General features: G+C 41.9%; 2 long non-coding RNA genes across 3 annotated transcripts; one reads left to right on the top strand and one right to left on the bottom strand.

The window, feature by feature from the left end:
* On the top strand, positions 1-19931 carry LOC109493229. 2 transcript variants are annotated; one of them, XR_002147339.3, is made up of 3 exons: positions 1-430; positions 1816-1938; positions 18838-19931. It is a non-coding gene; the product is annotated as an uncharacterized LOC109493229 (long non-coding RNA). The 2 variants fall into 2 exon arrangements; XR_002147340.3 differs by lacking the exon at positions 18838-19931 and adding an exon at positions 8281-8887.
* LOC123381114 lies at positions 677-2248 on the bottom strand. Its single transcript, XR_006587638.1, has 3 exons — positions 2122-2248; positions 1710-1950; positions 677-1409 (listed from the first exon to the last, which is right to left on the bottom strand). It is a non-coding gene; the product is annotated as an uncharacterized LOC123381114 (long non-coding RNA).
* Positions 19932-20258: the final 327 nt, after the last annotated feature.

Raw genomic sequence — 20258 nt, 5'->3', positions numbered from 1 at the left:
CCGACTTCCTCCCTGAGTCCCGCCCCCTCTCCGTTGCCAAGGCGCCGGTTACCACGTTACCGGTAGGCGCCGGCTGCCAGCCTCCCTCCGGGTCCGCCCTTTTAGACCCGCGCTGCCCTCTAGCCGGTGCGGCTGGGCTTCCTGAGCCCCGGGATGTGGGGGAGCTGGAGAGGCAGGGCCACCCCTTGCAGCCGCCAGTCACCGTTACAAACTAAAGTCTCACGGTTAGTGCCAATTCCAGCCACCACCAAAGTTCAAACACCTACCGTTCAAAGGAACAGAAAGCCGCCAGCGCTAAAATAAAAAAAAAAAAAAAAAAAAAAAAAAAAAATCCGGAGGAAAAAACAACCCCAAATGATGGGGCCAGTTCTTGAATATAGATGCCCTAGGAAAAAAGGCTTGAAATACCTTTTGGCCCCAAAGCTGGGAGGTGAGTACTTTGAATTGATAAACGACTCCAAACACATACATTTCCAATCTACCGCCCAAATCCATGTCCCTCGCCCAACAAAAGCTAGAGAACCAAGCTCCAGAAACAAGTCCACAGTGAAAACAAAAAATAAACTTCCAGCTAGGTGAATATGTGTACCTGGAAAGGGCTAGTTATTAAGCACAGAGGGCAGGGTCCCTGATCTGAAGATCAGAGAATCAGTACTAAAATTTTAGTTGGGGGGGGGTTGTTTTTTTTGTTTTTGTTTTTTCTGAGATGAGGTGATTATAGATCACTTTTATTTTCTTCTCTCCTGCTGATCTGTATTTCCCAGCAATGAGTATGTATTACATCCATAATAAGTGGTTTTGTTTGTTTGTTTGTTTTGTTTATTAACGTTTGAGAAAGACAATATGGAGACAAGATGAGGCTGGCCTGGAGTCAGAAGTGTTCTTTTTTTTTTTTTTTTCTTTTTTTCTTTTTATTGTTTATTCTTGAGAGAGCGAGTGAGAGCGTGAGCGGGGGAGGGCCAGAAAGAGGGAGACACAGAATCAGAAGCAGCCTCCAGGCTCTGAGCTGTCAGCCCAGAGCCCACCAGGGGCTCGAACCGTGAACCGTGAGAACGTGACCTGAGCGGAAGCGGGACGCCCAACCGACTGAGCCACCCAGGGGCCCCAGAAGTGTTCTGATTCAGAAGTAGCCGCTCCTTCCACCTTATTACATCACTGACACCTGCTCTAGGAACACAGTAGAGGGACACTGGGGCAAATACATGATGGCAGTTATGCTTTACTCTAGCGCCTGCCTGGGGATTCATCTGAATCTGGTCAGATGTGGCTTGTGATATGACAGTGCCCATATTCTCTGCTTCGTCCCCAGCCAACTCTTAACTTTGTTCAGTTCCTTCGTGTTCACTCCGCCACTGAGCTTTGGCCAGCTTGCTTCTCTCCTTGTCCAATAATCTCTACTCCAAAGGTGTCTGTGAGGATTAAGGAACACATGTAAAGCATCCAGTACATTGCCACCTTACTCTCTCCTTCCCTTCTAGCACACTCTCCACCCACCCTGTTCTTGTTTCAAAAGCTTCCTCTCAAGCCAAACCTCCTCAAGAATTGGCTGGTCTGAGTATGCCTGTGAGGGTTCATTTTATGGGTTACATGACTGGAGTCTGGACGCCCAGAAAGGTGGTAAAATATTATTTTGGGGGTGTGTCTCTGAGGGCATTTCTGAAAGACATTGGCATTTGAACGGGTGAACTGAGTAAAGAAGATCACCTCACCAGTGCGGGTGGGTATCCCGCAATCCACTGGGGCCCTGAATGGAACAAAAAGGCAGAGGAAGGGTGAATTTGCTCTCTTTTGAGCTGGGACATCCATCTTCCCTAGCCCTCAGACATCGGCGCTCTTGATTCTCAGGCCTTTGGATTCAGACTGAATTATACCACCAGCTTTCCTGGGTTTTCAGCTGGAAGACAGCAGATCATGGGACTTCTTGGCCTCCAGAATCACGTAAGCCTATCCCTGTGGTATATAAAATATAAATATGAATATAAAAATATGGAACATAAAAACATAAGAATATATAATATTGACTCTAAATAAATGTTATTGATGTAATATATAATATATAAATAGTACATATGATGTCATATATATGTTTTTTAAATCTACATAACTATAGATATAAATTACACATAGATAGCCATTCTGCGAAGGGGCCTTTGCATTAGAAACATGATGCTACCATCTCCTTGAGCTGGAAGACATGAATGAGACTGGACCGAGTTCTCATAAAACGCTGTGTGCACTGTTGTTCAGTTTGCTTGGAATGCAGAATTCTTCTGAGTAATATTATATAGTTATGAGGTCAAGTATTGTGTGCCTCCCCGGTGGATCGTGAGCTCATTGGGAGGCCACGCTTTGATTTATTCAGCACTGTATTCCTGGTGCCTAGAATTGTGCATGGCTCAAAGGAAGCACTCAATTATTAATCATTGTTCCATGAATGAATGAATGAATGAATGATAATAGCTACTATTCATTAGACAGTTACTATGGGCCAGTGTTGTAAGTGCTTTACATTTATCATACCCACTCAGTTGTTGTGATAAGCCAAAGCAACTACCGTTGGCCCCATTTCATAGACGTGTTGAGTCACTTGCCCAAAAGTTTAGTAGGTTTTGTGGCTCGGTATAAGGGGCACAACTGGATCTTGCCAGGACAGGGTGATTCTATAGCCTGAACTCTTAGCTGCTAAGCTTGTATGGTCCTGGGACCAGCAGCAGCATCCCCTGGGAACTTGTTAGAAATGGTAATTATTCTTCTCCCCACCCAAACCCACTGAATGTGCAACTCTGGGGGTGGGCCCAGCCATCTGTGTTGTAACAGGCCCTCCAGGGAATTCTGATGCACTCAAGTTTGAGAACCACTGCCCTACCCTCTACTGCTTTTCAGTTCCTGAACATCTGATCACTTCACTTTCTAAGAAAGAGAATGCCACTCACGTGCGTACGCTGGAAGAACAAAAGTGTCCATTTAATGTTGTGAGTGTGTTTGTGTTTGTTTTTGTTATTAATTGAAGGTATAGTAACTTTGGGCAAGTTACTTAATGCCTTTGGACCTCAGTCTTGGCATTTGTAAAATGGGCAGGGGTAGGGGGCTGGACTAGAGACAAGGATGGCATTAAAAGCGTCTGAAGATTTTACACAATTCCAGTACCTGAAGTCCAGCCAGACCCATTAAAGTTGGCCTCGGTGTGGGGTGGGACCAGGGATTGGCATTTTAAAAAGCTTCCGAGGTGGTTCTAACAGCCAAAGTTGAACTAGGGCCTATCCTAAACCAATCACAGCAATCTTCGTCCCCTGATTGGCGTAAAGGTGAGCATGTGACCCAGTTCTGCCCAATGAGATGTAAGGGAAAATGGCAAGGTGGCAGGGGGTGGGGGTGGGAAGAGGTCCCGGTGGGAAAATTTTCCCCGTTTGAACTCTGTGGATCCTTGCCCTGGGTGATCTTTAGCTTTACAGAGAAAGAGATGAAGACCAAAATTACAAACTCACATGTCTCTAAGCAGCCTGGGAGTTAACTACGGCCTGCGTCTAGGGTGGCGGAGTTTGTAGATGAAAGATTTAAGCAGGAAAGGACTGTAGTAAGGAAGTACTGGATGGCTCACCATCAGTCACAAGACTGGAGACCCCGACTTCGCAAATGGGGCAAAGACGGCCCAAGGAACTGAAACCAAGGTCAAAAGTAGGCCACGGAACCAAGCCAGTAAGGAAAGTGCAGCTACTGCGGACCTTCGGAGGCTACTACCCCCGCTGCCGCTAGAAACTGGATGTCGCTTTCACCAATTCTGCTGTCAGGGAGAATTCACCAATTGTCTCCTGCACTGGATGCTAACTAAAGCTAGCGCCCCATTAAAAGCCTGGGGGAGACATGCGTAATTGTCCAGGCCCAGGTCACATGCTAGTGAATCCCTGGTATGTAGCTTGAATGTCGGGAAATGACCCCGCCTCCCACCAGGACTTGTAAACTGAGGACATCCTTGAATATAGGGGAAGGGTGCAGATACCGGTGGCCAAAAGATCATAAACGTCCACACAAACGTCCACTCTGCCAGTATTTGGCCACGAGGGACGGCCTCCAAATGTTGCCGGCACTTCTGATTTTTTAAAGGAAATCAGAAATTTAGATGTTTATGTGAAATTACTGTAAACATGGGCAACTAATTAAATTTCTTTTTTTTTTTTAACGTTTATTTATTATTGAGAGACAAGAGAGACAGAGAGAGACAGAGCATGGGCATGGGAGGGGCAGAAAGAGAGGGACACACAGAATCAGAAGCAGGCTCCAGGCTCTGAGCTGTCAGCACAGAGCAGGACGCGGGGCTCCCACTCACAAATGGGGAGATCATGACCTGAGCCGAAGTCTGACGCTTAACGGCTTAACCGACTGAGCCACCCAGGCGCCCAGGCAACTAATTAAAAAAAAAAAAAAAAAAAAAAAAAAAGACACCTGGTCAAGCAAAAATGTTGGATTACTTTATGACTTTTTATTTCCCGTGGACAGATGATCAGGCAAAAGATGCAGTCACTCCTTACGCTATGCCTAGATTGTAGACATTCTGGGAGGATTTAGGGTAAGTCATACTGGTATCTCCCTGTGAATTATGACATTGATGAGCATAGCCACAAACTTTTCTTAGGTAGGGACACCTGGGTGGCTCAGTCGGTTGCGTGTCCGACTTCGGCTCAGGTCATGATCTTGAGGTTGGTGCGTTCGGCCGAGCCCCTAGCGGGGCTCTGTGCTGCCAGCTGGGAGCCTGGAGCCTGCTTCTGATACTGTGTCTATCTCTCTCTGCCCCTCCCCTGCTTGTGCTCTGTGTGTCTCTGTCTCTGTCTCTCTCCCTCTCAAAAATAAATAAGTATTTAAAAAATAAAAGACAAAACAAACAACAACAACAACAGAACCCTTTTCTTATGTAATCAGAACCAGATGTGGGAGTGCTTTGCAAAAGAGCAGCTCCTCGAGATGGCAGGATCAGAAGTTACAAACAAAATTAGCAACGAAAGGCATTTGCTCTTAAAATTGAATTAGGGAAAGGGAGCCCTGGATTTTATTACTCTCAGCTTTGGAACAAACTTGGCTTTGGACACAGTACTTACTGCCTTAGTTTATTTTTAAGATTTGTTCTTATGAGAGAATGGGCTGCGAGGCTATCTTTGGAAGATGCTGGCAGAAGAAAATCAAACTGGGTCTTTCTTCTGAACATGTTTATACTGGTGAAATCATGTTTAAATGAAGAGCAAGGACTTGAAGGAGGGAAAGATCTCCCAAGGGCTATTGAAGCGTGTGTGTAGAGGAAGGGCCATCTTCTTTGGTGACCGCGGCAAAATCATCGACTGATAAGGAATGTGAATCCTCAGATCTTTTGGGGCACTTGTTCCCTTCAATGAGTTTCTCTTGTCAGAAGCCCCCAAACGCCCCACATCAGGGTTTAGGAAAACCACTCATCACCCCCTAACGTGTGTTAATTGAGTAACTAAGGAATGGTTATTTATCGATTCCTAAGTCTGATTCTCTTTGAGATTGAAAGGGTGATTCATATGAGTTTGCTCCATGGGCTCAAAAAATTTCACGTTTCTGAATTTTTTCTAAATTAAATATAACCTGGCACAAGTTCCTCCACTGTTTCTGCCTCAAGTCAAGGGAGTTTGGAAACGCATTCAGTTGGAGTTGTTGGGTACCTTGACTTTTCCTGGGATCATTCTAAAAGCCTAGGAGGTTGTGGGGAAAGAGGCCAGGAAATTTGAGTGAGGGCTTTCTAGTGTTTATATTTTTCTGCAGTCTATCGGAATAGATGCTCCTTGCCACAGATTTGAGGTTCAGGCTTCCCTGTACCCCTCCTTCAAAATTCTTCCACCTTCTCCTCCTCGCCTACTAACTCAAAGCGAGGTCCCGGAACCAACAGTAGCAACACTCTTTGGGAATTTGTTAGAAATGCAGGGTCTCTGGACCCACTCCAGAGCTCCTGAATCAGAGTTGCATTTTAACCAGGTCTCCAAGCAGCTGGTGTGCAGATTTTCGCCGGGAAGCCCCAGATACCACATAATGTATCTCTCTCCCACCATTGTGCTCCTCACTGCCACCGTTCTGCATCTCTAGCGTGGAATTCAGGGAGTCAGACCTCTGCTCTCTCAAGTAACACTCCCACCTCCTCACATTTTGATAATTCAACTCCCAATCCCAAAGTTTCTAGGCATCCAAGCTCCCCTGAGCCAGGCAAACCCAAAACCTAACCCCCAGGACTCTGAGGCTTAACTGCTCAGGAGAAAAGAAAAAAACAAAAACAAAAACAAAAACCCTTACTCTTCTGTGATGAGTCTACAGTAGAAAGTTAAGTCCAGTTAATTTCTCAGTCACATTATTTTGTCACATACATTATTTTGTCACAGGCCCTCCAGGCTGGTGAAGTTTTAAAAATATTTCTTCTTCCGGAGTCTTTCCTGATTCTCTCGAGTTTGAGACCCGCCTAATTGCCCTGGGCTAGAATCTCTGGGGTCATCATGATTACAAAAAGAGGAACAGGCGTTAGTTAATAAGGAGGGGCTGGCAGTGTAGTTACATTATGCTGGCTCTGTTTGGTGCTGGTCCGCCCATGGACCACACCGCCTTTGGGTCTATGAGATGGAAACGCAGAGGCCAAAAGCAGTTGGTGCGTACCTGTCGCACAATCTGTGTGCAGAATGAGGGAACTGTTTATCTCCCCTCTCTCGTCATAGCAGGGACCCTGGGGGATGTAAGGATGTGAGAAATAGACCTTAATATTGGCAAAAGACCGTAGATTCAATTCGAGGATGAATAGTAATAAGAAAATGCAAATTACTATCATTACTTACGTTGCATGGCAGAGTTACACAACACTTTATTATACAGTCGATGCTACACAAAGAACTGTTATTTATAGACATTTTGTCCTGTTCCTCCAATCCCCCTAAACCCACTCTTTCAAAGCATTTGGCCCAAGTTCAATGGCAATGTGATAAGACAAATGCATTTACTTCAAATACATCCAGTGCCGAAAAATCAAACGAGAGAGCAGTACTGAAAATTGAAGAGCCAGGCTTGCCCCAAGTCAACGTGGAGGAGAAGTTTTAAGCCTGAAGATATTTTAAGTGTTTCGAAGATAGAGGGTTCAAAATATATTTTAAAAACTTCTTTCAACTTAAGAGAAAGTGTATTTTTTTTAAAGGGAGGCACCTTAGAATTCAGTCGTGTTCCAAACTGAAAATACTTGGCAGATGTGCAGGAAATTAAAATATCTGCATGTTCATTAATATGAGGATTGGACAGTCGTGTCTTGAAAAAGTCATAACATTTAAAGGCCATTTAAAGGTACAGATTTAAAAAAAATTTAAGGAAAGCAAATTTCTTTCTTAAAGGGGTATCTAATTAAGTTTTCACGAATCTCATGGGAGTAAATGATTTTGTGCCCTCTGCTTTAATTTTGTTCTTAAATTTAAGGGATGTTGGACAAAAACAACATGCTCAGTATGTCATATTTTGGCAAATGTCAACCAGAACTGGCTTGTTAAACATGGGTTATCTTCAGTTTGTGCCAATTAATTAATTTAAAATGTTTTCTTAATGCTAAATTCAAATAAGTTCTTGGTTTTGATACAACGTCTAATTTTCTTCTGTTTCTCAGGTGATTTGAAATTATAATTGAGAATAAATTTCACAAAATTAACACATAAAAGGGCATCACTGGAAACATTTTCCATTGCATAATTCCAAATGCCATGGAAATGGTTGGCGTATTTGGATAGTCATGGAACTTAATTCCATACGTACATATTTCAAAATTATCCATCTGCTCAACACCAGGAAGGGTTTCAATGGTAAGATCTTGGTGTACCCAATTGTGGAGAACTTGGTGTGATAAAATTTGCAAAATCAAAATCGTGTTATTTCTTTAAAAAACAATTAGTGGGATTAGAAAGTTGGTCCAAGCCTGCAATATGGTGTTATGAGAACAAGAAAACAAGATCCTTTATTCACGTCTCCGTGTACTCCTGTGTGACCGCCAGGGAGAAGGTGCACACAGAAGTTATGAACTAAAGGTAACCCCCCAGATTCTGAGGACTAGGTGACGTTAGCTTAAGTTTTACTGTTAACCAAATGAGACCTTCTCACCTGAAATTGTAAGCGCTGAAAAAATAACAGTGACATTCAAACCGTGCCCTAAGTATATTTATATTGGAAAAATACCTTGACATCTTTAGTCCAAGTACTATAAACTATCCCAATACTAGTATTGAGCTATAGTTAATTCACTTCTCCTTTGATTTGTAGCAACTGTATAAACAGAATGGGTGCCAATTATTTATAAACACATAAATAAAGTGACCGTGGTAGATTGTCTGCAAAGATGGTTGCTGGCCATTCCTCCCATCCCTATGGGTGCATGAAGCTCCTCCTCTCAAGAGATGGAGTCTATTTCCTCACTTCTCGAAGGCTGGCCTTTGACTTGCTTTGACCACGAGAACATGGTGGCAATACTATCCCGGAACTTCCAAGCTGAGGCCTGGAAGTTTACACTTTAGCTAGAGGGAATACCATCTGCTGTGTCAAGAAGTCCAGGGATTCCTGCTGGAGAAAGAAGCCAATGGGAGGGGACTCCAGGAACTCAGCTGACAGCCAGAAGGCCCCGGAGACATGAGGGAGTCCAGCCAACACCACAAGAAAAGAGGCCCAGCTGTCCTATGCAGTCCCCAGTTGTTCAAGCCATTTCGGCTAAAGCCCCAGCCCTGTGAGTGAGGCCATCGTGGGTCTTTCAGCCCCTCGTGAACCCACCCCAGCTAACACCACATGGAACACGGAAGAACTGTCCCTCTGTGCCCGGCCCTAATTCCTGACCCACACACTCATGAGCAAATAAAATGGTTGTTATTTTAAGCCATCACATTTAGATGTGGTCTGTCTGTTACATCTCAGTAGATAATCTCACAGCGACAACTTTCTAAATCCTTAAAATTGGGGTTTACTAAATCTTAAAACATTTCGGAGGCTGAAAGGAAAAGGCCAGTAGAATATTCATTAGCCAAAGCTGTCATAACTAAGGGAATTTTTTAAAAGTCCTTTTGAAAAAGTTTGTGGCTGTGTTTATAAACTATCTCAGTTGCTAATATTTCTGTCACCGAGAGGGATTTGTTTGTAAGTTAGCTAATGTGTAACCTTGACCATAGCAATGACAAGAGTAGTTACTTCGATACTCACTTCATTTTCACTTGGTGTTATGTAAATGCAAAATTCCAAGGAAGGTGGGAATAATGAAAAACAGCATTACAAGCTGGGCCCTCTGCTAAGCACTCTGAGGCTGCAAATGTTATCTCTATAGAGCACACCCAACACACACGTATATTAATAGAAATACTTGTGTGCATGTATACCTGGACCTAAGACCAAAAGCAATTTATCTAGGGCTAGAACATGCTTTAAGCGAGTCAGAATTGTTATTCAAATTATAAATATGACTTGCAATACTAGTACTGAATTTTTAAAAACTTGGCCACCTCACGTTACCAAATTTGCCAGCCTTTTGACAATGGTGTGTGTGGAAACATTGCTAGCAGTTTTGTCGACCTCGAGATTTTTTTTTTATCTGCAAAATTGGGATAGATTTTTTTTTAAGAAAAGAACATTTAAATTAGCAGGTGACATATGGATCAGATACTAGCTATATTTGGTGCCTGTTCACTAGAAAATTACATAAAAGGATAGTTAGGAAAGGAGGTGAAAAAGAACCAGTAAAAGGAGCCAAATACTAAAGGGAAGAAAAGTCTAGTTTATACATAAGACATTATTAGCATAAGGCATTTTGTTCTGTAATGTAACTGTTGTAAATGTAGGAAGAGGATAGGAGAAAAGTGGTAAATATACAGAAAATAAGAAGAGAACAAAGTGAGTTTTTAGAAAACCAGACGCATGCACACAGAATGAAGGAAAGATCTATAAACTAGTCTACTGGGTTTCCATTTTTGGTTAATATTTTGGATTAGATCATGTAAAAACTTTTCCCACATTTGATACTCGTCTAGATAATGCTGGATAAAATATAATGACACGAGAAAAAAGGGGATAATCTTTAGGAGTCAGCAAAACAGAGGGTGAAAACCAAACTGGTAAGGATTATCTTCATGGAGCTGGGGAGGGGTTTCAGTTGTAAAAGTCCCAAAGGACAGGGGACAAGACTGGGGGGATGGAACTGTGGCCTCCACATAGACAAGGACCCTCAAAGAGCTACACCCTTAGGGAAAGGGTGGAGGGACTAGAAAAACTCATCCAGCCAACATAGATAATAAGGAAGCTTATCTCTTTTTTTTCTGGACCCTGAGTAGGAAAGAAATGTCCCCTCTGAATTCGTCACAACAGGACTATACTAACATAGGTTTAGAGTTCAAATTTATACAATGGGGAAATGAGCTAAACAAACTCTGAAAGGACAAACCTTCAGCCTAGATGTACCAGATGCCCACAAACAAAGATCTATTTGTTCAAAAGCACAGAACACACAAGGAAACAGTCCACCATGAGCGAGAGTCAACAGAAACAACCAACAACAAGATCAGATCCCAAACAGTTCAGATAATTGGTTTATTAAAGACCCATTTAAAATACATTGGTTGACAATGATTAAAGCCACAAATAAATGAATAAACACAAGAAAAGAACGACTCTTACAGTAGTTTTGAAAAAGAAACTAGGGTGCATTCACCTTGGTAAGCGATTTTTCCCTTTATCATTGTCAGTGGAACCAAATATTCAACATGAGACTGCACCTACGCATTGTATATTAACCAGAAGCAGTAAAGTTTCCCCATGAGTCATCCATTGTCACTCATTTAGCAAACATTTATCAATATCTGCAATGTGCCACCAATTGTGCAGGGCCTGGAATGGGGGCGTGGGGAGCGTTCAGCAGGTGAAGGAGACAGACTCTCCAGAGGGGCAGAGAGAATTGCAGGCAAAACAGACATTTAAATTAATTTCTAGCGTGATGCATGTGCCCAGGATGAAGGGAAGAAAACAAAGACCCAGGCTAGGAGGGGCCTAGGAAAACCCTAAGGAAATGATGCTTCAGCAGAAATCCAAAGGATGAGTAGAATTTATCCTGATGGAGGGAGTAGAGGAAGCTGTCCAAGCAGAGAGGAGAGGATGTTGGAAGGCCTGGATTCAAGATAGGCTGGTGCCTTTGAGAGTCTGCAAGAAGGCCACTAAGGTGGAATGAAAAAACCAGTGGGGGCGTAAGGTGTATGTGTAGAATCACCATGTGAGGCTGAATAGCTCTAGGGGCCATATTCTGAATATCATTATATGCTAGGCCAACCAGTTCAGATTTGGATTTATCCTGCAGGCACTGGGGAAATTTGGGAGAGAAAAGACCCGTCAAATTTAGGCTTTGGAAAAGACCTTTCTGGGGATGAGGGGCTAGATGGTTTAGAAAAAGGTAGACCCGTCATTCCTCAAGGTTGTTGTAACCACAACGAAAGGAAGTTCTTATCCTCCAAGTTTTGGGGGAAAATACTTGAACTATTTTGATAAGCATCAGTGGGGGAATAAAACAGTTAAGAGGATGTAAGCTTGGAAATACATCCACTGTGCATTCCTAAATGCAAAGACAAGCATAAGAATAATATATAGAACAGACTTCCATTTTTACAAAGAGAAATAAAACCTAAAGTCATCCCTGCATACATGTGTGTGCACAGTAAAAAATATATATTAATATGAAAGAAAAGCTCAAAAACTTCCAGCCCCCTCTTCTTATTCTTCAGGCTCCTATTGTAGATAGGTGTTGAAAACAATAACAACGATGCTTCCTGTTTTCAAATTCACTGCTGATTGTCTAAAGGAATGAAAAAGGAGGAAAACTCAAAATTGCTCCAAGGTCAAAATCATGACTCCCTCACTAGAAAGTGAGCTTCCTGGAAATAAGCCACATGTTTTATTCATCTTTGAATTTCCCCAGTCCCTGGCATGTAAATGCCCAATAAAAGTTTATTGGATGTGAGAATAAGAATATGGGAATTTGGGAATGCCCTAAAGGTTATGCAGAAACTGGCCAGAGATTACATTTTGGGGAGTTCAGTTCAACACATATTTATCAAGCCTTTGTCGTGTGCCACCCTGAGCTGGCATGTAGGGTGAGGGAGGCGGTTGTGTCTAGCAGCTTAAAGTCCTAACCTTAGCAACAAGCAAAGGAGGATTAGAAAGACATGGTCAAGGGTACCTACCAGCTTTGGAGTTAGGCAGACTGGGGTTTAAATTAGGATTCTTCCACTGACCAGCGGTTTGACCAAGCATAAACAGCTTAACCTCTTTAGTCCTCCACTTCCTTATCTGCAAAATAAAGATTATGATAATAGTGCCCACCTCAGAATGTTGAGAGACAGAAATGAGATATTCATGTTGTGCACTTAGCACAGTCCTTGGAACAGAGTAAGCTCTCGGTTCACATGAGATATTACTGTAGACAAATGTAGGGCTCAGATGAGTGTATCTGCTTGGTGCTACTCTTGCCAGTTACTCTAGAATATCTCTTTGGTAACTTTGGTAGGGAGAATAATGGTCCCCCAAAGATGTTCATAGCCTAATCCCTGGATCCTAAGAATATGTTACTTTCCATGGCAAAAGAGTCTTTGCAGATGGGATTAAGTTAAGGATCTTGAGATGCAGAGATTATCCTGGGTTATCCAGTGGGTCCTGTGTCATCATGAGAGTCTTTATAAGTGCAAGAGGGAGGCAGGGAAATCAGAGAAAGGTATGGCGGTGGAAGCAGAGGTTGGAGTGCTGTGTTGCTGGCCGGAGGTCACAGGTCAAGAATTGTGAACAGTCTTTAGAAGATGGGAAAGGCAAAGCAATGGATTCTCCCCTAGAGCCAATACTTTGACTTTAGCCCAACAAGATGCTTTTGGACTCCTGACCTCCAGAATTGTAAGATAATAAATTTGTGTTGCTTTGAGCCACTATCTTTATGCTAATTTGTTACAGCAGCCATAGGAGACTCATACAGTAATGATGGACAAAGAGATGGGCTGCCCAGACCGTATTCAAGGAAAGACTTGCTGTCCCGTTGCCGGGAACACAATCAAGAGATGGCCTCTGCTGTTGGCTTCTTTGGCTTCCGCCTTAGCTGCGGAGAGCTGTTCATCCAAGGTCATGTCCTTTTTGGGGCAGCTCACACCGGGTGACTGAGGGAGGCAAGAGTGGGATGGGGCTGTGCAAGCCTGTTACTTTGGCTCAACTCAGAAACTCTGACAGGCAATCATTGCCACAGAGCTTCCTGTGGGTTTGGCGGAGGCTTTGTTGGACGTGCACCATGGTTGGGCTTTTCTCTCTGCCCAGTTCTGCTTTGTTTAGAAAAAAAAAAAAAAAAACAGTTCTCCCTCCTGTGTTTCTCCTTTACTCTCATACTACCACACTCACAACACTTCTGACACCAGATACATGGGGGTTTTCCCCGCACCAAGCAATTCTGCAACACCAGCTGGGTGTCCTACAATTCAACTCAATTCTGACACTATATGCAGATAGCATCACATCCCACGGGTTCAGCGCTCAGTCTTGCCAGACTGCCCCCTCAACCGCCACCCAAGATGCCTGCTACAAGTCCAGCTCATCACCTATACTTCTGACTGACTGGCTGTAAATCAGAGTTCTTGCAATCCCCTTCTCAGGTTCAATTAATTTGCTAGAGCATCTCACAGAACTCAGGAAAATAGTTACTTACATTTACCAGCTTATGAAAGGATGTGATAAAGGATACAGATGAGCAGGCAGATGGAGAGATACATAGGGCGAGGTCTGGGAGTGTCCTGAGTGCAGGAGCTTCTGTCCTTGAGGAGCTGGGGTGTGTCAGCCTCCCAGCATGTGGATGTGCACACCAAACTGTAAGCTTTCCAAACCCCAGAATAGTGGGATTTTATGGACGCTTCCTCATGTAGCATGCTTAATTATTAACTCCATTTCTAGCCCCTCTGCCCTCTGTAGAGAACAGGGAGTGGGGCTGAAAATTCCAAGCTTCTAATCCTGGCTTGGTCTTTCTAGTGACCAGCCCCCATCCAGGAACCCATCCGGGAGGCTACACAGAGTCGCCTCTTTGGATCAAAAGATGCTCCCGGAGCTCTTATAGCTTAGGAATTTACAAGGGTTTCAGGAGCCCTGTGTCAGGAGCTAGGGAAGAGACCAGCTTTTATATTTCCAATTATCCCACATGCTTCCTTCCACTTGTTTTCACAGATGTTGAGTCCTAACTGTTGTACTTCAAACTCTGTTTCGGTATTCTACTTCCAGGAAAATCAACCTGTATCAGAAACCCATCTGACAGGGAAGAACTATATCTTTGAGATTGTAGGTCACTATTTAACTGTCTGGATTTTTTTTTTCAACGTTTATTTATTTTTGGGACAGAGAGAGACAGAGCATGAACGGGGGAGGGGCAGAGAGAGAGGGAGACACAGAATCGGAAACAGGCTCCAGGCTCCGAGCCATCAGCCCAGAGCCTGACGCGGGGCTCGAACTCACGGAGCGCGAGATCGTGACCTGGCTGAAGTCGGACGCTTAACCACCCAGGCGCCCCACTGTCTGGATTTTTTAAAACTTTTAAATTTCTTTAAAAATAGAAAATAGTAGCATTTTATCCATAATTCTTTCACCAGTGTGTTCACTGCTCTTCTGTCCCTTTCTTAAAACATAAAATAACATAACGTAGCATAATGTAACATAACATAACATAACATAACATAACATAACATAACATAACATAAGGTAACGTAACATAACATAAATAAAATAGAAATAAAAGCAAAAATCTGATATCTGATTTAGAGGGGCACCTGGGTGGTTCAGTTAAGTGTCTGACTTTGGCTCAGGTCATGATCTTGCAGTTTGTTAGTTCAAGTCCCATGTCAGACTCTGTGCTGACAGCTCAGAGCCTGGAACCTGCTTCGGATTCTGTGTTTCCCTCTCTCTGCTCCTCCCTGACTTGGACTCTCTCTCTCTCTTTCTCTCTTTCTCTCTCTCTCTCTCTCTCAAAAATAAGTAAACATTAAAAAAATCTTATTTAGATCTGGGGATAACATAACCTGCTCATGTTGTAAATAGGAAAGCCAAGTATAATTGCATTTGTAATTTCATGTGTGCAGGAAGTAATTTGCAGTGTTTAGGTGCTAGCCAAGTTTAGCTGAGGAGTAGAGATCTCATAGGAAAGTATAAAGTGGTCTTGTCTCCTCAGATGCAAAAGAGGGCACAAAATTCATCCTTTGGAGGGCTCACCCTCTGTTCATGTGTATGGATATTTTATTACCTGATTCAAGACATTTGAGTTTTATTTAATAAACCATTGTGAAATTTCCAATTAAAGCCAGTATATTGGGAGACACCTTTATTTCCTCTTCCTCCCAAAATCTGACTGAAAGACAATAAAGGGATGAGAAAGTACTAACTCACAAGGACAAAGAGAGTGGGAGAAGAGACAATAGTGGATAAGAGATTTCAACAAATACTGGAAGACAAAAAGTTGTTGGGGGGATTTCTGGTAAACATGGTAAACTAATACTCTACATTTGTTTTTGCTTCTTCCAGAAACCCCACTAAAACAACAAGAAGGAGGGGCACTTTGCTGGCTCAGTCAGTAGAGCACATTGCTCTTGATCTTGGGGTCATGAGTTCAGGCTCCACATTGGGCATAGAACTTACTTAAAAAATATATTGGGGCATCTTGCCAACCCCATCAGTAGAACATACAACTCTTGATCTCAAGGTTGTAAGTGTGAGTCCCACATTGGGTGTAGAGATTACTTAAAATTTTTTTTTTAATTAAAAAAAATAAAACAACATAAAGGAATAAAAAATCTATGTATTAGATATAGATGTGCCACACCTGAGGGGAGAGCAGTCACCAGCTTTCCATCTAGAATTTTATACCCAGCCAAGCTGTCACCAGAGTAACAGAGCAAAGATATTTTCAGACATGCAAGGACGTAAAAAAACTATCTCCCATTTACCCTCTTTCAATAAACTTTTGGAAATGTACTCCAACAAAATGTGAGTAAAATAAGAAAGAGTGAGATAAGACTCTAAGGAAGAAGAGATTCAAAGTGAGGAAGAGGCAAAGGAAATTCAGAGGACAATGGCAAAGGGATGATTCAAAATGACAGCTGTGCAGTAGGCCCTAGAGAATAACGTGTCCTGATTGGAGTAAGAAAACAAAATCTGAGAGATCTTGGAAAAACACGGAACTGATTCTTTGAATGTAGAGAACATACTGTTGATAAACCTATGACAGAAATGTTGGAGCCCTTGGAAAATTACTTAGAAACAATACTTAGAAAACCAGAGAAATAAAAAACCCAAGCCAATAATTAACTCTAGGAAAAGCAAAGGGTTTTATAAGAGAGGAAGCATGGTCATAGAGCATCTACTTGGTTTGATAGAAAACAATATTTATATGGTCATAATATAAACATTTCCTACCCCCAAATTGCTGTGTAATGATGTTGGAGAGATAGGAGAGGCCAAGTAAGGAGTGGTGTTAGTGTGGGGGAAATGAACCAATAGACATTCTAAAATTGATAAATCAAGAAATAGTAGTTTAAGTTTCTTATTTAGAAGGATGGTAATAAGTACCAGGGAAAAATGTATAAGGTTTGGGGATGGTTGCCCCTGGAGAATAGGACATGAAAACTAAGATGGGGAAGGGTAGGATAGAGGGGTTCTTTTAAATTATGTGCTTTTCAACTATATTATTTTGAATAAATCATTAGATATTGAAGATAGCAATATATACTATATTAGACTATAATAATAAGTCAGTCAGAGAAAGACAGATATATGTTTTCACTCACATTTGGAACTTGAGAAACTTAACAGAAGACCATGGGGGAAGGGAAGGGGAAAAATAGTTTCAAACAGAGAGGGAGGCAAACCATAAGAGACTCTTTAAATATAGAGAACAAACTGAGGGTTGATGGGTGGTGGGGGGGGGGGGGGGGAGAGGGGAAGATGGGCATTGAGGAGGGTACTTGATGGGATGAGCACTGAGTGTTGTATATAAGTGATGAATCACGGGAATCTACCCCCAAAACCAAGAGCACACTGTATACACTGTATGTTAGCCAACTTGACAATAAGTTATATTAAAAAAAAAGATCTTTTGAAATTTAAAACATTAATTAAAAGTTGCTTTGGTGCACTTTTAGAAACAGAATCTTCTCATGAAAATGAAGACTTGAGAAAATAGTCTCAGAATAGTGGTCAAGAACATAGACTTTGGGGTCTGACAGTTTGCTTTTTAGCCTTAACTCTGCCATGTGCTATGTGACCTTAGATAAATCACTTCACTTCTCTGAACCTTGATTTTTATTGCCATACAATGTGGTTATCAATAATACCTATGTCATAGGAATGATTTGAGAATTAAATGAGATAAAAATCAGAAAAATAACAATTAAGGAACTGTGCTGAGCATTTTGTACATATTATCTTACTGAATCTTCATAATCTGTAAATTTTGTGAAGAGTAGACATCACAATGCCTAATTGTTTAATTACTAATTATTTAATAAACATCAGCGGTTTTCTATTAGTATTTTTATGGGCATGAAGATGAATAGGAGAAAGAGAATGAAAAAAAAAGACAAACTCAGTAACATTCTGCTTACTTTGAGGCCAGATCTGTGATATCCTCTGTCCCCCTATTACACATAGTCTTGAATGTGAAATAAGAAGAAGGAAGTCGCCAGGACATCCAAGTTCTGTTCACAAGTGACACTTTTTTTGTTTAGCTCTGCATTGTTTTATTTAACCGTGGTAGGTGTGTCTGACTGGCTCAGTCAGTAGAGCATGGGACTCTTGATCTCAGGGTTGGGAGTTTGAGCCCCAGGTTGGATATAGAGATTACTTACAAAAAATAAAATTGTGGTAAAATATACTTAACATAAGATTTACCATTTTAACCATGTTTAGTTGAGTAGCATGTAGCACATTCCCATTGCTGTGTGACCATCATCATCCTTCTCCAGAACTTTTCATCTTCCCACACTGAGACTCCATCCCCCTTAAACACTAACTCCCCATGGCCCACTCCCCCAGCCATGGGCAGCCACAATTCTACTTTCTGCTTCTATGAATTTGACTGTGATGGGTATATCATATAAGTGGTGTTTGTCATTTTATGTCTGACTAAGTTCAATAAACTTAGCATAATGTTTTCACCCATGTTGTAGCATCTCTCCAAACTTTATTCTTTTTCACGGCCGAATAACACTCCATCGCACTATACGCCACATTTTGTTATTCGTCCATCAGCGGACACTTGGGTTTTTTCCCCTCTTGGCTATCATGCATAATGTTGCTATGATACATGCAGGTACAGATGTCTGTTTGAGTCCTTGCTTTCAATTCTTTTGGGTGTATAACCAAAAGTGAAATTGCTGGATTGCGTGGTAATTCTACGTTTAATTTTTTGAGGAGCCGCTATACTGTTTTCTGCAGCAGTGCACCGGGGTTATAACTTCTCCCCATCCTCACCACCACTAGGGGTTTTGCACATCCAATCCTGGGTCCATAAGGAAGAGACTCTGTTGCACAGATTTTTAGAAATAGAATTGCCAGGCCAAAGGATATATGCCCTCCAGAAGAGTTGTAACCATTGACATCACCACTCTTGGTATATGAAAGTGCTTATCTGCCATATTCTCACCAACCTTAGATAACTGCACTGTTAAAATTTGTTATGCTGATGGACCAAAAATATCTCGTTGCATAAATTTGTATTTTTCTGATTACCATTAGAGTATCTTTTTTGCATTTTTATTGGCTACCCATGTAATTTCGCTGTGTTTTAATCAGGTCTCTGTCTGAGGACCTTTGGCTTGTCAACCCACCGCATATGTGGAATGGCCAAACAAGAAGATGAATATGGGAAAGTGTTAGAAATGCATCCAATGACAATAAAATGACTGCAGAGACATTCAAGATGATCACCTTGAGTCATCAAGTTACACTGCATTTAGGAAGTAGAATAGTGTTCTACAAAGAGTTCTATCAAAAACGGTTAAAAATATGAAGTCTTAGTAATTTTTAAAAGCTGCCATTTATTGAACATCAACCATGCGTCATCCTCTGTGTTAAGGCTTTTCAAACATCATTTTATTTCATCTTGGCTTGAACAAGTATCGTGTCATTTTATGTTGTAGAAAGGAAGGTTTCTGGAGACTTGCCCAAGGTCACAAACCACGGTGAGTGGGTAGTTGGGTCCTAATCCAAATTGGTGACACCTTCACCCTTTGAGAGTGACATCTGAGGGAGGTCCTGGAGACTCATGGACCACGTGTACTATGCTTACCAGTGTCCCAAATAGTACAGGCCTTTGCTTTTGTTTTTGTTCTTGTGTGTGTTTGTTTTTTTTGTTTTGTTTTGTTTTTGCAAATCCAGAGTCAGTAGACTTTCGGGAGAGGACTTTATTGCAGTTCTGCTAAAGTGTGTGCCGTGATTCACTGGGAAATGACTTTAGGTGGTGCTTAGGCAACATTCAATGGGACTGAATCACTCAGTGAGGAAGTTATTCTCCGTTCCGTCCCTCTCAATCATCTCATCAAGGAGAGAGTCTCCACGTGGTGCTCCCAAGTCTATAACACCTCTTTGGCATTTGCTGATGTTGTCTTTTCACCAAATGCTGCCACAGATTCAGTGCTTCAGCAGGTACTAATGTCTAGGTAGAATTTCATAGCATTTTTAAAAAAATGATATTTACTTTTACATTCATCATCTCATTGTGGCAAGATGTCTGTTTCTCATTTGAACTAATAAAGCAAATTTCTCTTTTAAAATGAATTTACTTTTGTAAAGATAGTGACTCACTTTACAGAAAATTGTAAGCATACACTGTTACCAATTATGAAATAACTGGACAAAATTGTGAATAAAGGTAACACTTGAGTGAAGTTTTGGAGACACTGCTCCCTGGGTTCATAAGGGCAATATCTAAGCTCCATGGGTGTCACTATTTGTTAACTCTATTCATACTTGCCTGACTGGATACATTATATCACATGGGATGCTTGTTATAAACTTTTTTTTTCAAGTTTTTTAATGTTTATTTATTTTTAAGAGAGAGAGAAAGAGATAGAGCATGAGCAGAGGAGGGACAGAGAGAGAGAGAGAGAGAGAGAGAGAGAGAGACACAGAATCCAAAGCAGGCTCCAGGCTCCGAGCTGTCAGCACAGAGCCCGACGCGGGGCTTGAACCACGAACTGTGAGATCATGACCTG

The sequence above is a fragment of the Felis catus genome, chromosome D3, assembly GCF_018350175.1.
Source record: "Felis catus isolate Fca126 chromosome D3, F.catus_Fca126_mat1.0, whole genome shotgun sequence".
In the NCBI taxonomy this organism is placed as follows: Eukaryota; Metazoa; Chordata; class Mammalia; order Carnivora; family Felidae; genus Felis; species Felis catus.
Note: the sequence above shows the minus strand (reverse complement) of the source record. Positions and strands in the feature narration are given on the sequence as shown.